Here is a 15,429-nt window from a genome sequence, read left to right as displayed (position 1 = left end):
CCCTCGGGGGGGGGCGCGCATCCCGGGAGTGACGGGCGGAGGAGCAGGGACCCGGACCGGCCGCCGTACAACTCCTCCCGGCCCCTCCCGCCCCGCCGTGCCCCTTCTCCCTCGGCGCCTCCTCGCCCCCCTCCCTCGTCCCCGCTTTCCCAGCCCCAGTCCCTTCTCGCCCGGCTCTCGGGTGCGGCGGGAACGCGCACGGCGGCGGCGGCGGCGGGCCGGCGGGGCCGCGCGGCGGGCTCCCGCGCGGGCGAGTGTGTCTGGGCCTGGGCGGAGGGATCCCCGGGCTGAGGCGGCGGAGGTGCTGCGGCCCGGGGCCGGGTGGTGAATGGGCTGGTGGTGCTCGCTGCTGCTGCTGAGAGGAGGAGGAGGAGGATGAAGAGTTGGGCTTGTTTGTCTCCCACAGTTTCTCTCCTGCTGCTCTGATTCCTCCCCCTCCATTCCGGCCCAGGGCCTGTGTGTGTCTCTCCTGGAGAAGGAGGAGGCTCCAGTTCCTCCCCCCCACCCCCTCCTCCCCACCCCCCCCTTGCCTGGGGAAGAGGAGGAAAGAAACAGCCCAGAGAGAGAGAGAGTGAGTGAGAGAGGGAGAGAGAGAGAGGAAGAGAGAGAGGAAAGGAGGAGGAGGAGGAGGGAGAAGGGAACAACCTACCATCTTAACACACTAATATCTAAAAAGTGCGAGAGGCCCAGAGCAGCAGCAGAAGCAGCAGCAGCAGCTCCAGCTTCTTCCCTCCCTCCCCATGAAGAAGAGTTCTCTCCTCCTCCTCCTCCTGCTTCTCCTGCTCAGAGTTCCTGCCTCCAGCTGCCAGGGGGGACAGCCAGCCAGCAGCAGGAGGGTGCAGTATCCCAGCTTTTCCATTCTCTCTTCTCCTCACTCTCTCCTCTCTCTCTCTCTCTTTTTTTTCTGGAGTAGCTCTATTTCCCCTCCCTCCCCCTTCCCCCTCTCTCTCCCTCTCTCTGTTTCTCTCTCTCTCTCTCCTTCTCTCTCTCTCTCTCTCTTTCCCCGTCTTGTCTCTGGTGTTTGTCTCTGGGAGGAACTGGGGCTGCTTGCTTGGAGTTTGTAGTGGGGGGAGGTAGGGGGAGGGGAGGGGTGTGTGGGAGGGAGGAGGGAAAGGGGGTGTTCTCGCCAGGACCCCTCAGTCAACTTGAGATTTGAGCAATAACTTCCCCTTCGGGGCGCCCCCCTGCGTGCCCTTCCTATTCCTTCCCCCCCTGAAAAAAAAAGACAATGGGAAAACCTCGTCTCCCCCCTTCTTCCCCTCTGCCCTCCACCCCTCCCCAGGATAGATTGGAAGTAAGTTTATGAGCAGCCTCGGGAGCCTGGGCGCTGAGTGCAGGGCCGGAGCGGGTGACAGAGGCGGCGCGCCGGGGGTGGCGGGGAGGGGGCGTCACATTGTCCCGGCGGGGGGCCGGGCCGGGGGGGGGGGCGGGTGGGGGGCGGGGGGCTTGGAGCCTCGGCCGCCCCCCTCCCACACCCCTCCGACTCCCCCTCGGTCCAGAGATGGTGGCCGCGGCTTTTTTCACCCCCAGCCCCCACCCTGGGATGCTGTTGGGGGGAAGTTTTTATTATGGGTATTTATTTAATTAAAAATTTTTTTGGGAAAACCATCTTGTTTGGTGACTGAGAGATCTGGTTAAAAAAAAATAATCTGCGGCTGCTGACGCTGCCGGGCCCGAGTGTGTAGTGTGAGTGTGTGTGTGTGTGTGTGTGTGTGTGTGTGTGTGTGTGTGTGTGTGTGTGTGTTGGTGCATTTGTCTTGGGTGGCCGGAGCAGCGTTGGGGAAATTCCGCTTATTCTTCTTCTTCTGCAACTTGTTATTCCGGAGAGTCAGCCTGCACCCCTCACCCCGGGGCCGGTCCTCCCGCAGTCACCCCCGCCAGTCGCCTGGCGCTGGCCGCGGGGCGCCCCGGGACCCCGCGCGCGGGCCGGGGCGGACAGGCCGCTCCGAGAGGGGCCGCGGCCGCCCCTCCCCCGCCCGCGCCCCCGCCGGGGGGAGGGGCGCGCGGAGTGGGACTCTTTCCGTTTGGTCCAGCCCCGCCGTGCACGCAGTTCCCAACACTTCTCGTCATCCTCTTCTCTGCTCTCTTTATTCTGCTGAGCGCTGCTGTTAGGATTTCTTTTTCTTTCTTTCTTTCTTTTTTTTTTTTTTTTATTTCCTCTGACCACGTTCGTGATGGTGGGTAGCAGCAAGGTGGCCCTGGCAGGGGAGGGGTTGATTTCGAGATAGGGCACCGGGCGGAGAATGTCTCTCTCTCCTTTTTCAACTTTGTGTCTGTGGCTTTGCACCCCAGGAGGAGGCCACTCGCCGGTTGTGGGGTGTAGGTGTTGCCGGGAGTAATTTCTTAGTAGTTGAGTTGTTGAGATGAGGGTAAGAAACTGCTAATGGTAGGCAGGTTTTGTTTTCATTGGTGAATTCGGTGTCATCATATTCCGGTCATATGTTGAAATATTCTTTGTTTAGGTCTTGAAGTAGAGGATCTCACTTTGCACGTCCACATTGTGTTGTTTTTGAATGATGTCTCTAGGAGGATGGATTTGTAGAATTTCAAATGTGACTTAAGGTCTGGGCCTCAAGCACTGGCCTTGACAGTGAACTTTGTGGCTGTGTTTCAGATTTCAAAGATTTGCCCCGTAACTGGGGTGCGAGCTGTGTGCATTTTTCTTAATGGTAGGTGTAAGGAATGTAGATATTTGAACTGGGGAAGTTAGAGAAGGAAGCACATTTATATATAAATAATTGATGGCTGAATATTACAATCAGATTAATTTGGACTGATGAGAGCTTTTTTTTTTTTTTTTTAAAGCACTTGTGCACTCTAGGAAGGAAGCCTTTTTCACAGGCTCATTTTATTGGGGTGGTTTGGGGCAAGGAACTGGGATTTTGCCTTTAGAGAGGACATCTGCATCTTTATTGAGGGCCTGGTAAGGGGACTGAAATTGAGGCTAAGACGGGTAAGCCTACTGCCCAATGTTTATGTTATTTGTTTACATTTGATGTTCACTCACTTTTGGGCAGAGGGAAATAAATAAATCAGCCTTGTTTTGTTTTTTTTCTTTTTTTGGTTTTGAAGACTAGCCCCCTTCTCTTCCCCTCCCCGCCAAGTTTTTTTTTTTTTTTCTCCAAACTTTCACAATCTACTTCGTTTACAGCCTTGTAGGAAACTGTTGCTACATTTTTACTGGAAATACTATTATTCTTTTTAATTTCGGTAAGTTCCTTCTTACTCTTTCCTGCCTTCACTTTGTGTATGGAATCTGTGTTGTGGGCTTAACACTAGCCATTTAATATGTCTGAAGAATGCATTTTAAAATATCAGGACATATCTTTTGATGGCAAAGAGGAAACTTGTGTGTGCAGCTTTCATGCATGTTTATTTAAAAAATATCTGTACTTAAGATTTCTGTAGATGTACAACTATTCTTAAGTGAGGAACCTAATAATAGTGCAGAAAATTCTCAAAACACAAACATCTGGCTAGCATGTTAAAATACTCCAGGTGCTTTTCTTTACATCATACTTTTGCTTTTGGTAACATATATTTGCAATTTGATGGGCATTGCCAGGCTGCCCATTATGAAGTCTTTTGAAGGTGTTTTAACTTAGTTTTTAGACAGTTTTGCAAGCTTTGTTTTCAGGATGTTGTATGTTGGATGCAGGGAAGTCTTATGGAATTGGAATAGTAATAGACTAAATTAAAGACACCTACTATGTCGTATTTTATTTTGAAGGGGTACAAGTGATGGATGGGGTACTATTTCTTCTAGCTTTCAAGGGTCCATCCTTTCTCCTCTTCAATTATCTGGATGGAGCTGCCTCAGAAACTCTTCTTCTGCTTACATGAAGACCTCTAAATGCTATCCAGCAGGAGGTGCTACAGCAAGATAAAGAATTTTTTTTTTTTTTTAATTTTGAGGGTCTTGCTACTTACCGAAGCTGTACTTAGCTTCAGCTAAGGAACAGGATTAACACCTTAAAGCTCCAGGAAGACTTTCAGTAAGTCCATTCTAAAGTGCTACTAAATTATATTTGCTGTTTGAAACAAATCTTTGACTACTTTTAACCTGTTTATGATAGTATGTGAATTAGATTAGTTATTGTGGATCGTTTTAAGGATGCTGGGGTTAGGGATAGTGTTGCCAGAATTATTTTCCTTTGAGGGGGAGTTAGTCTGGTATTGATGAGTGACATGTCAAACATATATATTAAAACAATAACGTGCAATAGCAAGAAACAAAAATGGTATGATGTGGGACTTTTAAGTTTTATGATCATCTGTATAATATTAATGCAGATAGGATACAGAGTAGTTAAGATTTTTGGAAAAAGGGATCTTATGTGGGATAAGTTTTAGTTTTCCCTTTTAAATACATGGACAATTATTCTAATACAGATGCCTTCTTAGGCACTCAGCTTTATAAATACACATGGTCAGTGTATTTAAGTTGGTCTCCAAAGACTGACATTTTGGAACTGTATGGTTGTATGTAGTGGGTATATATCATTGCTGGTATGTCCATTAGTATCTCTTAACAATAACTGTATAAAGATAAAAGTGACTAACACTGGTAGCATTTACAGAACATGATCCTTTGAAATGGTTAGTGTTAGGTGAATTGATTATCAGTAGAAATATACTTCTGTGGTTGCTTGTAAAGTTTTAGATCAACAGTTTTAAAAACTTAGAAATATGTGAACCTGCTTTCAATTTTGTCTGTTTTGTGGACATAATACTGTACTTTAGTAATACATGTGAAAATTCTTTGTAAGTTGCTAGAAGCTTATGCAGTTGAGATAGACAGCCAATTAAAACATAAGCAGAGTTTCTGTCTTAAAAAGCTAACTTTCTCTGTATCACTTGGGAAATTAATACATTAAAAGTGCACCATGGACACTTTAGGAATTTTTTATTTTTAAATAGTTCTGTGGTTACCAAAAATCTCTTTGTTACAGTTTTGAAGCTTTTGTTTTAAAAATGCTGCCAAGGCAAGTTTGCCATAATTTGTAAAAAGATCACTTTCCTTTTGAAAATCTTATGAAATGTATATCCCCTATTAAAATTTTCCTTCCTTCTCCAGTGATATGACAGTACCTGATTTTAGTGACTGTTTAAGTTCCTGGACTCTTCTGTGGACTCTTACTAACACATGGAGTTAACAGATGGCATGGCTGAAGTTCTGATTGTTTTGATCAACTCTGCTCACTTTCTGAAAAATTCTTAGTGACTTAAGCGTTTTAGCTAGTTTCACTGTGAAACTATGGACATCTGTATGCCTTAGTATTAGGTTCATGTGTACATCATTTTTGTTTTTCTATTTTAGAAGGATGCATGAGGAAATGACTACTCACATCTAGAAGAGTGCACTGAAATATTTCTGTGTAAAAATAACCCAAAAGTTTAAAGCCTTGAGTTGTGGTTTTCTTCATAGAGTCTGCTCACAAACTTGAAATAGAAAATTAAAAAAAAATAAAATACAGTTGGGAATCCTCATGTTTATGAGCATATCAGAAGGTGTAGTATCTGAACTTTAGAATGACTGCTCTTTATGAAATAGCCCCAATTAGAAAGTAAAGGTGGGAAGTACTGTTTGTGAAGAGTTAGAGAAACATTTACGTATTTAGATAAAAATGTAACCTCTGAGGGCAGTAATAACTTTTTGTACCTCAGACTGAATACTACAGCTTTCTTGTGAAGAAATTCTGAAGTTAAAGTTATATTAATGTGCTTTTAAATTCAGCAGTTTATTGCTGAAGGCTTTTGTACTTAATTACTATTCAAAAGAGTGGAAGGGATTGAAATTTTAAGTATCCAGCCTTTGACAGAATTCTTTATGCAAATATTCAGAACTGATCTCTTGAAACATTAGAATTTTCATATTATTTTGTGTTGGGAAGTGCTCATGATTTATTTGGACTTCTCAAGAACTTTTGTACATGGGCTTTTGTGTAGTCCTAAATAGTCTTTTAGGAGCATAGCAGTTTTGATCTTGCTGATTTTGCCATGTATATATTTTTGCTGCTCTGAGTTTTTTTTTTCAAGCAGAGTACTATGTACATTAAATTTATTGTAGATAAGTAAAATAATTTTTTCAGACAGGGTCTCGCTAGTTTACCTCAAACTAGTGATCCTTCTGCCTCTCTGTTCCTAATGCTGGGATTATAGACGTATGCCAGATAATTATTTTTTAAAGAGTTTTCTTCTTTGTATATTTCTGTGTATATATGGCCATATCTCTTTTTTGTAGGTTTTTATATAGTTCATATTTGTGTATTAAAATTTTGAATAGTTACTTTTGTGAAAATGTTGGAATAGACTTTGAAGAATAACTTTCCTGTTACTTGTCTATCAGTTCAATCTGACACTGGATGGTGCTGAACTCTTGTAGAGTCTGTGAAGTTCAGTCATCCTTGGAGCTTTTCTAAAGCAACTTTTTACATTGGACTCTGTGTGGAATTTTGAATACTCACCCACTTCTCTCCTTCCAATGCTTTGCAAGCCCCCACCTTTTTTCTTTTATTTAATAAAAAAGAGTGGACAGTCTCAGTTGAAGGAAACTCTTCTGTATTTTGGAATTAGCTATGGGAGGAAATGTTTTTCTCCTTTTAAAGTAGATAAGAAAGTGAACCAGTAATACGGAGATAGGAAAGGGATGGGGCCTATTAGTTTGATAATCTGGGCTTTATTTTGACTCAGTTTGTGGGCCTAGGGGAAAAACATAACTTAAACACAGAAGCCAAAAAGGTGGGTTTTGTTTTATTGTTTTGGCTGCATTGAGAATACAAACTGTCAGTACTTGAGGAGAAGGAGCAGCAGAAAGGAATTGATTTTTTTCTGCTGCAGATCCAAGTATCGTTACCCATGTGCATGTCTAAAACCACACACTTACCAACCAAGCAGTAGTTGATTTGTTCACTCATTTCACAGTCAGAACCCCTAATCTGTTTTTTTTTTTAATTTTAAGTAAGTACCAAAAACTTGAGGGTAATAACAATAATTTCTTGATAAAAAGTGGGTGATAGTTACCATGGCAACTGCTATCTCTGGCCTTATGGACAGTATGTTGTATTGATGAAGCTTCAGATCCTTTAGTAGCCTGTCAGTTTCATGGTGAAATGCCGTAGCATGTGTTGCAGGTGATTTTTAGCTGGATTGTGTTAAATTTGTGTGCCAGCTTATCTTTCCTTGTTAGGAATTTCTTGGACTGTATTCCACAACATGTTTGTGAAGGTACCGTTGCCTGAAAATAACCCACCACCTGTGTTAGGCCTCCTGATGCAGATTGCACTTATTTCTTTCCCAGCCTCCCTCCAGAGTCTTGCAGAAAATAGTGGTGTATGTAGGAACTGTATATACATAAATTACAGTTCAAATTCATCAGCTTGGACATGTTACTAGTAGCTTAAAAAAATTTTTGTGTTTTCAGAAGAGGTCACTGAATGAGAGAATTAGACCCGTAGTTGGAATATTTTTTCCTAAGTCTTATTCCCAAAAATATATGTGTATGGAATTAGGGGTGAGTGGTGGACATAAATAGTGAGTAAAGATTGACAAGGGGATTTTCAGTATTTTTTTTTTGTGAAGGTATGTGTATGTATTACTGTAAAAATATAGTTCCTAGTTGGCAGTACTAAGTATTAGAAGTGTTTGCTTATAAGAGTTTTCTTCAAGAAAAATTATTTGTAAAATATATCTTGAATAACTCTTAAAAGGAAACCTGGTAAGACAAAACATTTGGGGGAGAGAAAGGATAGTGTTGAAACTGATCTAACAAAACTTTTAAGAAACATTTAAAATTTATATTTCCACTGTGTCAAATCTTACTTTTTAAAGCATTTTATGCTTATCCCATATTCCTTTCTGTGAAAACGTTAATATTAACTGACATTTTTTCCAATATGTGCTAGAGAAGCTGCAGAGTAGAGAACAAATTAGATCCAAATTGTACTAGACCCTGATAATAAGATCTAGTCAAATTGTGTTACATAGTTCAGACTTTCTTGAAACTTGCTGTGATAGAATGAAGTAGTTTACTTACTACAAGTCCCAGGATGCATTGCAGTTTTTTGCTGAACTTCAGATTACAGCATTGCATGCTGGGGCCTGTAGTTGATTTAAACAACACGGGGAACCCTTCCTTTTAGTCTACTCCATTTTATACACAGCTTCCCAAGCCTCTAAGAACTTTATTTTAAGTAAAGTTTGATTAATAATATGATTATTATGTTGCTGAAACTTAAAGTGAGGCTTCAGAAATGATACAGTATGTTAATTTAACTTAGATTGTTGTGTTTATTAGCTTCTATAAGATTTACATGTAAGAGAACATAATTCAAAACGACTTAGAAATTGTGAGTGATTTTTGTATGTGAAATAGGTCACTTTGTGACTATAGCATCATTGCTTACTTAGCATGGATATTAGAAGTGTCTTATTATTGAGCCTGATAAATATTCTCTTCTATATCCCCCCTTTTTTCCTAGTGGGGACAGTTATTCAGTAGTTAAAGTTGGATGGGAGAGCTTTTTGTATCAGTGTTTAAGTTCACAGTTCTGTGATTGTTCTATAATAGTTGACACCTTATTGAATATCAGTACCCTCTTAACTGGAGGATAAATTTATGAAAAGAAATGTTTGAATGTAATTTTTTTTTTTTTTTGTGGTATTGGGGCTTGAACTCAGGGCCTTCACCTTGAGCCTCTTCACCAACCCTTTTTTGTGAAGGGTTTTTTGAACTGTTTCCCCAGGGTTGGCTTCCAATAGCCATCCTCTTGATCTCTGCCTCCTGAATAGCTAGGATTATAGGCATAAGCCACTGGCTCTGAATACAATTTTTTTTTTTTTTGATGGGACTGGGTTTTCAACTAAGGGCTTCACACTCGCAAAGCAGGTGCTCTCCACTTGAGCCACGCCTCCAGTTCATTTTGCTCTGGTTATTTTGGTGATGGTGGCCTCCTGAACTATTTGCCCAACTGGCTTCAAATCTTGATCCTCCCTATCTCAGCCTCCCAAGTAGCTAGGATTACTGGTGGAGAATGGCTTAAGTGGTAGAGTACCTGCCTATGAAACATGAGGCCATACCCAGTTCTGTCTCAAAAAAAAAAAAACAACCCCCTCCCCCCCAAAAAAAAAAAAGCCCTAACAGGTGTGAGCCACCAGTGCCTGGCCTGAATATAAATTTTTTAATTTTAAAATTTATTAGTTATTTTATAGACAGGATCTTGCTATGTAGCCCAGGCTGGCCTTGAACTTTCAGATCTCCTGCTTCAGTCTTTTTTCATTTTTTTTGCTTGAGACAGGGTTTCACTATGTAGCCTAGCCTGGCCTTGAGTTCACGAGTCCTGGGATTATAGATATGTGCCACTATGTTTGGTTCAATATAAATTTAATACTCAAAGATGCAGCCTGAAAGAAGAAAGGTTTTTCTTTCATAGTTTATATTTTTATTTATAAAATAAAAAACTTTCTCTTGAGGGCTTTTAACTTTAAGAGCTATTGCAGGGATTTTTCTTTCTTTTTTTTTGGCAGTACTGGGGTTTGAACTTAGAGCCTCATGCTTGCTAGGCTGGTGCTCTACCACTTGAGCCACTCTGCCAGACCTGTTGCAGGGATTGAAATATTGAAATCTATGATAGTGCTTAGCATAGTGCTCGGCACATAAAGAATCAGTAAGTGTTTAGAATCAGCAGCAGCAGTAGCAATTTTATTTATAATGGCATGCCTCACATTTCTTTGTCTCCTTTTGTACATTATATTTTGATCAGAAGTCTAGACTGTTCTGACAAGACCTTGAGATTTTTTGCTAATGGTAATGATGTGGCAGTTCCTTAAAATGTTTGTATACATGAAATGTCCTCATGCCTCAGTTTCTCCCTAGAAGATCTATGCCTAAAAGTCAACAACAACAAGCCAGTAGCAGAATTTTGACAGGGTGGAGTTCTGCCTAGCTAGTACTTGTTGCCACTGTATCACAGATCTTTAGTTGATTTTATAAAGTTCATAAGGCAGTGAAAATTTCTTTGCCCATTTTTATTTTATTTTATTTTTTTGTGGTATTGGGGCTTGAACTCAGGGCCTTCACCTTGAGCCACTCCACCAGCCCTTTTTGTGATGGGTATTTTCTCAAACTATTTGCCTGGGCTGTCTTCAAACCTCGATCCTCTTGTTCTCTGACTCCTGAGTAGCTAGGATTTCAGGCATGAGCCACTGGCACCTGGCTAATTTCTTTGCTCATAATGTTTGCAGTTAGAATATCGAAATAGTTGATTAATGAAAATAAGATGCTACAAAAACGGTCCTTGTGTCACTGTGTATATAACCTTGGAAAAATTCTGTTGTATTTGGGAATATGTACCTATCTATCACCACAGTTCCCAATGTTACAGGATTGATGTATTGGAGGCCCGTGAGCAGCCCCAGAAATAAAATGTGATTTTAGGTTCTTGGTTGTGCGTAAAAGTTGTGATGTATATGCCTTAGTTTGAATGTGTGTAGAATCAGAGAATTGTCTCTCTTACCTGCTTGGCCAGTATCTATTCTAGCTTTTTCCCTAGTATAGAATTTTTGGAATATTATTGCTGATGGCTGCTGTGTTGATTTATGAAAACTATTCCTTTAGTAATATTTATTTTAAGTACTTGTTTACCTAGCAAACCAATTTATTATAATAATACTAACTCCTCCCTTCATAATTATGATTTAAAATTTGTTAATATGTGTATTAGACATGAAATAGATTCTTTAGAAGTATCAAAATTACAGAATCTACATTATACATTGTTTTATGTTTTTGTCTTTCTAAGACTTAATATTAAAATGACATAAATTCAGCAATTACAAATAAGTTAAATACAGAGGGCTAAATATAAGGAGAAAAATGGTCTTTGGTATTAATGGGCCAATGCAGAAAATAATGAGATTTGGATGAATTCTCCTGTATATTTTATTTACATGTAGGCACATAATTCCTGAAATACTAGTGCTGGAAATAAGAATAAACTTGAGCAGTTAGGCACATTTACGATAGAGTCTTCTGACATAATAAATTATTGAGCACATTTTTCTTTTTATGAAATGTCCCAAGCCAATGTAAATCAGTTACTTGGCTTTATGTCTGCTCCCGTCACCTTAGTGCAGTCTTGGGAAGTTCAACTAAACTGTTTAGTTTTCCCAGTGGGAGATAAGAGCTTGCTTCACTATGCTCTTAAAAGGGTTACATGAGACAGTATTCATGAATGTACTTTGTAGACTAACATATATAAATTGAATTTTTAATCACTAATAAAATGACTGCATTTAAAAGTGTTTATGTCATATTAATATTATTATTATGAAGTTTTATGTATCTGAGTTAAAATCAAAATGAGCCAAAAAATTAGTGATCCACCCTGCCCCCTGTAGACAAGGTCTTAGCATGTGTTTAGACACGTTCATAGCTTGTTTTTGACTATTTACATTGATACGTATATGTGTATTATAGATGCTATAAATGCACCGATGTGTTAACACTTTAATTGTGGTCTTTTATGTTGAAAATATTTTTATGTGTTGACATACGAGATTTTTCTATATATATTCGGTTTTAGAAAAATGACAGTGTACATGACAAATGGTGAATGGTTTTTGTATTTTTAGGGTTATCTACTGTTAGTACTAGTTTAGCATTGGTTGGGTCCTATATATATATAGTGCTAAGTGCTTAAATGACATAGGTTGTCATTTAAATTTAATCCCTACAACAATATTCTGAGGACTTGCTATTATTATTTTATCTCCATTTTGCAGGTGAGGAAATAAGACTTTTCCCTGGGATCACAAGGGTAGCAAATTGATGCAACCTGGATTCAAGTCCAGGCTGGTTTGAGCCACTGCTTTCAAGTGTTATGTTGTTATATAAAGTATGTAATTCCCATAGAAATCTAGAAAATGAATTACTAAGGAAGTTTTCAGTTTTCTGAAGTGGCCATAGCTGTAATGTATCACTTTGAGACTGTGTTGATTTTGATTGAGTTGGGTTGGATATTTTAGAAATAGTGAGCATTGTGATAGAATGGAAATGAAGGCATTTCTATGATTTTCTTCAGTGTTCATTACCAAGCATAGAGTTTAGGACCTAATACCTATTAAATATTGGAAGTTGGGCACTTCAGCATGGTAGGTTATTTTTATAAATTTTTAAAAAATAGTTACAAATAGTTTACTTTCACTATTTTCTTTCTTTTTTTGTGGCTGTACTGGCATTTGAACTCAGGGCCTCAAGCTTGCTACTCTACCACTTGAGCCACTCCACCAGACTTTTGGAGGTGGGGGCGGGAGTGGGGTTGGGTATTTTCCAGATAGGGTCTTGCAGACTATTTGCCCAGGCTGGCTTCCAACCAATATCTTCCTGATCTCTGCCTCCTGAGCAGCTAGGATTACAGGCGTGAGTTACTGGTGCTTGGCTTACATTCACTACTAGTGCTTATGTGACTTCAACATTTTAGAGTGGAAGTTAGTGTCCTTTCTTTTAAGAAATATTATAAAAGTTGTATATATGAGTTATGAAGGTCATTCTAGCCTTGTACATATTTATATAAACTGGAAAATTACAGTTATGCTGCTCGAATACTATTAAGCTCTTTCTGTGCATTTGTACATATATACATACATTTTAAAAATAAGTATAATTATACCGTAACATTGTCTTGAAGTTTAGCTTTTTCAGAAAGTGGCTAATTAAAAAACTTTCTTGTTATTGAAAATAGGTGTCACTTGGGAAGTAGAAGTGGGGTTGGAAGAAGAGAGATTGGTAAGACTTACAAACTTGAAGGCACAGTGGGGCTACATTGAGAAATCCCTTTGAACATCAACTTAAATATTAATAATGAAAGACAGGACTGTAAAATAGGTACAGTGTATGTGTGTGTGAGGGGGGTACTCAAAAAAGGGATGAGGGTGAATGAAGGAGATTAAGGTGCAGGTATATGGTTAATGGACTTCATATACCTCTATGAAGTAGAAGAAACCTCTTGGAATCATGAGGTGGGGAGGGGCTGAGGGGGAGAGAAGATGGGGCAAGGTAACTAATATACAATATAAGCCTAATCGAAATTGTCACTGTGAATCCCCCCCGTATAATGAATATATCCTAATAAACTTATAAAAGTAAATAAATGACCATTTAATAGAGAAAAAGGACTTAAACTTGAAGGTTATGACCCTCATGGCCTAGACTGTTACCTATAGAGCAAAAAAGCCTTTTAAGTTTATTTGTGCAGATGACATTTTTTTTTTAAAACTGGTGGTCTCTCTTCTTAGTTGTTAAGCATTCATTTAATATTTACAAAGTAGAGTTTTAAAATCAAGATAATACTCATTATTTATTAATTAATAGCAACTCAAGCCTGTGCAGTTTTATCAGCATGAAGAGTCCCTGCGTAGAAATTGGTCTTGGTCCTCATATCTTCATATGAATAGTGTTGGATGATCTCATCCTGTTGCCTTGGCCTACTCACTCAACCACTACCAAATGCAATTCGAATTACACAGTATTTTTTAAGGCAGTTAAAAAGAAAGGTAAAGTATTTGAGTGCTATTCGTTTTGATTCTGGCTTTGAAAGTTTTAACTTGTTGCTAATGTTATTAGTCACAATTCACCTTTGTAATTTTTAAGTTGAAAATTTTATTACATAGGTAATAAGTTTTTTTCATTATAGTTAAAAGCCTCTTTTAATCCTAGAATATTAGACCCACCTTAGTGAAGTGCTGGAAGCCTTGCCTTACAAGTCTAAGAATTGGATGTGACAGGTTGCAGTAGTTTACTCAGCTATTGTGTAGTCAGTGTTTCAATAAGCCAAGTGAAGAGTATTTCTTGTTGGTAGCATTCATAAATGTGCTTTTCATTTTGAGTGGTTCAGACCATACTCAAGACAATATTTTATTCTTTCTCATATTAGTCTTATAAATATACAGAGAGCTCAGTTCATTTCATGGATGGTGAAACTGAGGCAGCTGCAAAAATTTGAGTAAACTAATGGCATAGCCTGATTTCACTAACTTTTTAATCCTATTCTTGGACATCTTGGCCCATAGTCTCCAACCTTTAAAAGATGATGGCTACCAGGATCATAGTCTGAACTGACATTTTATGTTATTTATATCAAACATGCAGGAAAGTTGAAATTTTGAAAAGGACAAGATTTAAAAATATAAGTTGTAATAATTTCTTGCTGTGGCTCTATTCCTTGGAGTGCACACACTCACTTGGAGACTAGTGCTCTTTGTAGACCATTCTTTCTGTAGAAGAGGCAGCTATGGGGACAGCTGGAGGACAGTTGGTGAAAGGTGTGGGGCTTTTAAACTGGAGTGATCCTTTGCAGCTCTTTAATTTTAAAGAAACAGATTTTCTTTCTGTGAAAGCCTGAAAGATTGAGAGTAAAGGCCTTGAGAAAGGTGAGCTTAAAAGACAGAAATCTAAGCCTTACTTGTTTTCTTCAGAGTTGACCAAAGGGAGAAGACTGCCTATCTTGCTAGCTCCTATTCCCACAGAAATTGCAGTGGCTTTTTTCTGTTGTTGTTAGGCAGTTTATAGAACGCAGGATAGCTTGGTAAGCGTCTTCTCTGTGCCTGATATGACGTAACATTGTGGAGTATGCAGCATGCATGTTAAGTACAAGTGGTTGTATTTGGCTTGTTGCTGCAGCATTTTCGAGGATGTCTTAAGAAGCACTCATCACTCGATAGTGTTGGATATGTGCAAATTATTGAAATCATTTCATGAAGACTAAACTTTGTAACTTGAATTATTCTATTTAGTATTTGTTTACTTCTTGCCCCACCCCCAACATCTCAGAGCAAGATTCTTTTTCTGAAAGGAACAGATGCTGTTAACTTATCAGGACTTGATACTAAAAAGCCTACAAAAATCCTTGTGCTGTTTATTTTCTTTATTTAATCTATATGCAAAGCATATTGTAGTTATTGCTGTTAGAGGGTTTTAAACTGATGGTTCCTCCTCTCACCCTTTTTTATGCTTGGGGGAGATGGATTAGGAGTGAGAAATTGACAACTTGGTATAAAGAAATAATGACCACTGAAATAAAACAGGAGTTCAAATAAAAAGCAAACTAGATACAAATGTAGAATGAAAATATCTTTTAGTAAAATGTTAGCATGCTGTACTTGGAACAGATGCCACATTAATTCAAAAGAGAGCCCAGAAAATGTGGCAACTTTACGATGTCAATGGAGGGAACTGCCATAGTTCCTGTTTTCATTGTGTGAAGTTCTCAGCATCTCCAGTCCAGTCCTGGGCTTTACATTTGTTTTCTGTGTGTATTACGTGTTAATATACAAATATTAAACCCATTTTTGTAATTAAATGCATTGTCATAGTGGTAGGTGTTAAGGTAAGAAGCCCAATAACTTGTAAAGTAGCAGTAATGGTTTTTGTTT

At 39.3% G+C, this 15,429-nt stretch overlaps 1 protein-coding gene across 24 annotated transcripts in view; it reads left to right on the top strand.

Annotated features, from left to right (window-relative positions):
* Positions 1–296: 296 nt before the first annotated feature.
* The window catches only part of Phf21a (PHD finger protein 21A), a 176,927-nt gene continuing 161,794 nt past the window's right edge, over positions 297–15,429 (top strand). For 13 of the 24 annotated variants that reach the window (XM_020172362.2, XM_074044695.1, XM_074044699.1 and 10 more), the window contains exon 1: positions 579–836. The gene's annotated coding sequence lies outside the window, so the exon portion shown is untranslated. The other 11 variants (XM_074044688.1, XM_074044680.1, XM_074044687.1 and 8 more) reach the window with 8 other exon arrangements.

The sequence above is a fragment of the Castor canadensis genome, chromosome 1 (genome assembly GCF_047511655.1).
Source record: "Castor canadensis chromosome 1, mCasCan1.hap1v2, whole genome shotgun sequence".
Classification (NCBI taxonomy): domain Eukaryota; kingdom Metazoa; phylum Chordata; class Mammalia; order Rodentia; family Castoridae; genus Castor; species Castor canadensis.
Note: the sequence above shows the minus strand (reverse complement) of the source record. Positions and strands in the feature narration are given on the sequence as shown.